This window comes from Vombatus ursinus, unplaced genomic scaffold, assembly GCF_900497805.2.
Source record: "Vombatus ursinus unplaced genomic scaffold, bare-nosed wombat genome assembly UNPS02005352.1, whole genome shotgun sequence".
NCBI classification, from domain to species: Eukaryota; Metazoa; Chordata; class Mammalia; order Diprotodontia; family Vombatidae; genus Vombatus; species Vombatus ursinus.
Window position 1 is genome coordinate 1 of NW_020945130.1, and position 6,522 is coordinate 6,522.

The following is a 6,522-nucleotide window of genomic DNA, read 5'->3' on the forward strand; positions in this document are numbered from 1 at the left end:
TGTAGGGGGGTAAACATGGTCAAACCTGGGCTCTGGAAGATTTATTATCTCAGGATTCCATTTGATAGATGAGTGATGCATGAACTGGAGTGGGGAGAGACTTGAGGCAGGGAGACCAAACAGCAGGTTATTGTAATGATCTAGGTGTGAAATAATGAGGTCCTGTATCAAGATGGCAACTGAGTCAGGTGACAGAAGGTAAACCCAATGGGTCCTGGCATCAGATTGCAAACTGTTTTCACTTTCATCCCTACTTTCTGTAATCATCAATACACTGGCCCCTTCCCTGCTGCCCACAAACATGCTGTCTTCCTTAAAAAAAGATCCCCTCACTTAGGGGGCCAGTGCCACAGAGGTAGACTGCCCCAGTCCTAACCCAGATGGCCCTGAAAGCCTCAGGACCTGCAGGCCAGCTAAGATGGCAGCCTCTAAGGACTAAACAATGTTCACACATGTTCTGGCGACTCTCTTTTCCATGGGATCCTTGGCTGCCTTCAGTAGATTTTGGATAGAGTTGTGGGTTCTACTGAAGGAACTGCCTGAGGTGTGGAATCTCCCCTCCTACCTGTCCAAGGGCTGGTAGCCCTTGGAAACCTAGGCCCACAGGCTGCAATTTATGGGACTACTTGTCAAAGGATGAACTAGACCTAATCTGAAAAGTAAAGGTCCTAGAGATGGTGGAGACTGATGGTCCCTTCTGTGTGGTACCCATGGCAGAGAAACCCAAATTGTGTCCTTCCTGGAGTTAGCTGTCACACTCACCCTGAGCTGCTACATCTCCAAAATCACTTTCTTCTCCTTCATATCCCACCTGCCCCCAGCCTTCCTGTACTCCTTTTAACCCAGGTCAGAGTATTAGAGCTCTGCTGTTCTGTGGGTTGGCCCTGACATAAGGTGTATGTCACCTGGAGTGCCAGCCAACCTCCTCGACCAGCTCCACAATATTCCCTTGGCATCCTCCCTGGATCCCAGTGCTTTTTCCCCTCCTGGCATCACCCCTTCAATCTCCATGGTACTCACCCACTTGGAAGAGTACTTGTTAGCAAAAACCTTGCTCTAGGTGCTACCTGGCCTGCTTGTCACTTCAGTGGCAGCTTTCCAGGGTTTTGTTGCCATCAGTACCCTCTCAAATTACCCTGGGAGTGAACTACAGGGGTAGGCAGCCACTTCAGAGGGAAAGGGATCATCACTGCAGAAGCCAGGAGAGGAAGGCCAGAGATAGTAGAAAGAGCCCACTGCAGCTCTGCTCAGCCAGAGGGGCCTGCCTGCTGGTGTTGTGGGGGGCCATGAATCCCCTGATCAGTAGGGTACTTCCTGTTATGCAGAACCACTCTTGCCTACCCTATGGGTACCATGTTGACCACTTGGTTTTTGTGCTGGGAAATTCTGCCAGTGTGCTGACCTGTTTCCTCACCCTGGCCATCCTCTGTAGGTCATTGCCTGGTCTGGGTGCCCTCTTAGCACTGGGCACCTATGTAATGGTTCTGGCAGCCTTGAGCCACTATCTTCAGCTAATAGGCACCTCAGCATTTGGAGTTCTTATGGTGCTATCATGAGTTCTGTGCATAAGCACCTTTTCCTATGTGAAAGTGGCAGTGAGGGCTAGGGTGCCGTTCTGGCTGTGGGTATCAGATTATTTGCTGGAGGCTTCTGACATATTCCTCTGAGGAAGTGTTTATCAGGTCTTTCACCAGGGCCAAGACTGCAAGGACATGTGCAGTCCCTAATCAGCCCATAGGTGTTTTGTTTTGTTTTTGGTGAAACTACTCTTCCTTTTCCCATCCCAACTCTCCTGGAAGTAAAGTAAGTCCATTCCTCCTGAAGCAATATGTATCTTAATCCCTTTGGAGGACTAAACTTTGTCCCACACAATTTTCATCTCTTGGGGATGGACCAGGGGCTAGTACCCAACATAGACACCCCACCCCCACCTTCAGGGACCATTCTTTTCCCTTGAGAGTAAAGGCTGAGAACCAAAAAAGGTTTCTGATGCTGTCCCTCCTAGGGAAGGGTTTCCCCCTTGGCCCTCCTGGAGTCAGCCATCTTCCTTGCTCCAGGTTTTTGTGATACTACTTTGTCCTGATTGTCCTCCAAAAGCTCTTTCTCAGCTTTCTTTGGTGCATACTCATTCATGTCATGACAATTAAACATGGGTGAACCCCAAGGTTCTAGCCTGGCTCTTCCTCTCTTCTCTCTCTACACTACCTCCACTGGTAATCTCATCAGCTCCCATGAGTTCAATTGTTATCTCTCTGCAGATGATTCCCAGATCTATATATATCTAACCCTAGTCTCTCTCCTTAGCTACAGTCATTAATCTCTGACTGTCTCTTGGACAAATGCCTGTAGGCATCTTATATTTAACACATCCAAAATAGAATTCATTATCTTTGTCTTCAAACCCTCTGCATTTCCAAATTTCCCTATTACTGGCAAGGGCACCATTTCATCCCATTTACCTCTGATGTCACCTCTGATTGTGTCACCTCTGATTCTGCTGCCAGATCTTGTCATTTGTACCTTTACAACATCTCTTGTGTATGTCCCTTCTTCCCACTCATACCATCACAATCCTAGTTCAGACCCTCATCACCTCTTGCCAGGATTATCGTAATAGGCTTCTAATTCGTCTTACCTGAGGTCTTCTCTCATTCCAATCATTTTTTCCATTCAGCTGCCACAGTGATTTTTCTAAAGTCTAAACAATCATGTCACTTTCTTGATCAAGGATTTTTAGTGGCTCCTAAATCTCCAGAATCAAATATAAAATCCTCTGGCTTTTCAAGTTCTTTATAACCTGGCCCCTTCCTACTTTTCCAGGCTCCTTATACTTTACTCCCTTCCATATATTTCAGTGATACTGGTCTCCTCATAGTGCCTTAAATGTGACCTTCCATCTCCTATCTCATCTCCACACTTTTTTTTTTGTTTTTAGGCAATTGGGGTTAAGTGACTTGCCCAGGGTCACACAGCTAGTAAGTGTCAAGTGTTTGGTCTGAGGTCAGATTTGAACTCAGGTCCTCCTGACTTCAGGACTGGTACTCTATCTACTGTACCACCTAGCTGCCTCTTTTTTTTTTTTTTTAGAATTTTATTTTTATTTTATTTTTTGGTTGGGCAATGGGGGTTCAGTGACTTGCCCAGGGTCACACAGCTAGTAAGTGTTATGTGTCTGAGGCCAAATTTGAACTCAGGTCCTCCTGAATCCAGGGCTGGTGCTCTATCCACTGCATCACCAAGCTGCCCCACTCCACACTTTTTTGCTTGCTGTCTCACCTGCCAAGAACACTCCGTCACTTTCCCTCCACTTCTTAGTTTCTCTGGCATCACTCAAGTCTCAGCTAAAGTCCCACTTTCTGCCAGAAACCTTTCTCAATCCCCTTTAATTCGAATACCTTCCTCCTGAGATTATCTCCAAGTTACCCTGTGTATATCCTGTTTGTATGTAGTGTGTGCATTTAGTCTACCCATTGGACTATAAGCTTCTTGAGAACAGGTGCTGTGTTTTTTTTTCTTTTTTTTTTTTGCCTTTCTTGTAATCTCCAGCACTTAGCCCAGTGCCTGGTACACAGTGGATGCTTCATAAATGCTTATTGACCAACTGACTGCCTGCTGTAGATGCCCAGGTTTTGGTAAGTTTACAACTGCTCTGAGGGACCCACACCTGGCTCAGAATGGGGAAGATCAGAAGCTTGCACAGAGCAGGGAGGGGGCAGTGTGGGAGAGTATTGGGTGAGAAGGGGAGGTGTGGTTGTGTTGGAGAAAAATGTTACAGGGAAAATAAATTTTCTAATTGGTTAATCACACACCTGTCTAATTGGTTAATCACCCACCTGATCAGTCCTCCACTTTGGACATCGATAAGCCAGAAAAAAAAATCACTGAGGTGAAGGAAAAAAAGGGAGAGATAGAGTATGTGGTTTAATAATGCTAAGTAATATTGAGAACATAATGTTAAAATTTACATAGTGCTTTACATATGTCCTCTCATTTCAGCCTCATGCCAACCTTGTGAGATAGTACTACAGGTATTATTCCCACTTTGCAGTTGAAGAAACTGAGTTCCAGTTGCAGTTCCAGACTGTATGTTATACAGTCCTCCATCCACTAAAGTATTTTGCCTCCTTAGCATGAAGATTTGGAGTCAGGAGACCTGGGTTCAAATCTTGGCTCTCTTACTTTCCAGCTGGTTGATCTCTGACAAACTAGTTAATCTTTTGAAGCCTTTGCTTCTTCAGTCATAAGATGAGGATGATAATACTCCTACTACCTATCTTATTTTTAAAAAATTAAATTATATTTTATTTTCAAATGAAGATTCACTTTTTTTCCTTCCCACCTCTCTTTGCCCCACTTCCACCATTGAGAAAGTGAGAAAAATCCCTATTCCAAACATGTATGAGAATAGTAGGAAGAAATGCAGCAAGTATCACCCCCACCCCCATAACACTCCTTCAAATAGATCTAGAAAACTCACCAGACCAAATCCTGATGGGGAAATCCAAGAAAAACTCACAGTGAGTCACTTCTCCAGTCCAGGCTGACATAGAGAGACAGACAGAGAGGTGGTGGGACACTGTGGAAAGTCAGAAGCAGTCCAGTGCAAAGGAGAGGGTCTTTACCAGGGCTTCACCAGAGGAGAGCTCGTGCTTTCCGGGAGGCATCACACAGGGAGTAAGTCTTAAGTGGCAGGTTTGTGGGCAACAGATTTAGGGTAGACTGAGGAGAGGCCGTGTGCCTAGTGTTCCAGGGTACGGAGTGGTCCTAACCCCTACACAGAGGAGATGCCAAGAGAGGAGCAAGTTGAGAAGCAAACAGTAGTAGTGGGCCTCTGACCATAGGATCAGAGCTGGGTTTTAGTTCCAACTTCTAGCCCAGTCTGACACCTGCAGAAGAATAATCAGGGAAGGAATCCCAGACCAAAGGGAGGCCTGCAGTTCTGTCTTTCATTCTGAACCTGAAAAGCTTTCCCAGAGGCTGATAGTAGCTGATTCCAACAGCAATCTAGAGAAACTCCAAAAGGAATAAGCCTGCAGACCTCTTATTCAGATCCAAACCCAGGTCAGGAAATTGTAGAGCTCAGACCAAGTGGGTAGCAATCAGTCATTGCTCTGGATCAGACTTTGGGACTCCTGAAAGCCTACAGGTCCCCAGCCTAAGCCGTCCTTGAGATCCTACAAGAACACAACATTCAATACCCCAAGAAAGCAGTGACAAGACTAGCCTGGACCTTCCCTAGAGATGTGTGTTAAGCCTGAGCCTAACGTCTAGTCTGACGTAAAGAAGTAGCCTGGAAGAATAAGCAAACGGGGCAGTAAGGTGGTGCAGTGGGTAGAGCACTAGCCCTACAGTCAGGAGGATCTGAATTCAGATCTGACCTCAGACACTTGACACCAGCTGTGCAACCCTAGGCAAGTCACTTAACCCCAACTGCCTCAACAGGTGAAAAAAAAAAAAAGCAAACAAACAAAAAGAAAGTCTCATCACAAATAGTGTTTATGGTGACAGGAGCTCTCAAGACACAAACCCAGAAGAAGGGAATGCTCCCATCCCTCGGGGTATCCCTTTTTACTGGGTTAATGGCCGTTTAAGTCTAATTGCATATGCCTCTCAAGAACATTTATTTAGCACTTACTATGTGCAAAAAGCAAGTCCTGGGGATACAGGGAGAAAAGACAGCCCCACCTTTCAAGGAGCTCACATTCTAATGAGGAGAACAACACATATAATAGTTTTCAGCTGCAATAGCTTCTCAGCTAGAAAGGCCCAGTATTCCTCAAGGTGTAAAAGCAAGGCAGATAGTAATGCATCATTTCCATTAGTACAATCCTATCAATTTCTGATGCTGAATCATTCGATAGTTGATGTTGAACCATGGACTCTGGCACAGAGAAATTTCTTTCTTGGGTCTTCAATAAGTGTGGCTGCTGAGGAGGTGGGGACCTAGAGAAGTGACTCCGAGGATGCATCTTCCTAAGGGCTGCTTTCCTGGAAGATGGCAGTGAGGGGCAGGTAAGAAGAAGCGCGGCCAGAAACAAGGTATAGAGAGGGGAAAGGACAACACTACTCTTCCTAGGGTTCTTACGCTTCTCTGTCCTTCCATGGCAGTTGGTCTGAAGTTGCTATTTAGATGGTGGTGAGGGTATTAAGCCCCTTCTTCACAGGAGTTGCTGGCCTGGATGACAACTGTGGTGTCAGGCTGGGAGCAGACCCAATCTTATGGGCAGAAGGAGGGATGCTGCTTTTCCTGGTGGAGGAAATTAAAATGGTCTGCTTCAGGAACCAGGTCCTCATAGGCATGGGCTAGTAAATGAGGCAAAGTATCAGGGCTGTGAATGGAGGCCTTACCTTCTGGCCTCAGAGTCTCAACCTGTTTGTGAGGGGTACTTAATGTCTGAGGGGACTGAGTAAGCACAGTATTTAATGTGCTATATCCATTTGACTAGAAATTCATTTTGTTAGATGGATCCTCTCATATCACTCAACTTAAAAAAAAATAACTCTGGTTAAAGGGTGGTGGTA

General features: G+C 45.7%; 1 pseudogene; it reads left to right on the forward strand.

The window, feature by feature from the left end:
- The first annotated feature begins 418 nt into the window (after positions 1 to 418).
- LOC114032474 lies at positions 419 to 1,012 on the forward strand (annotated as a pseudogene).
- The last annotated feature ends 5,510 nt before the right edge of the window (positions 1,013 to 6,522 follow it).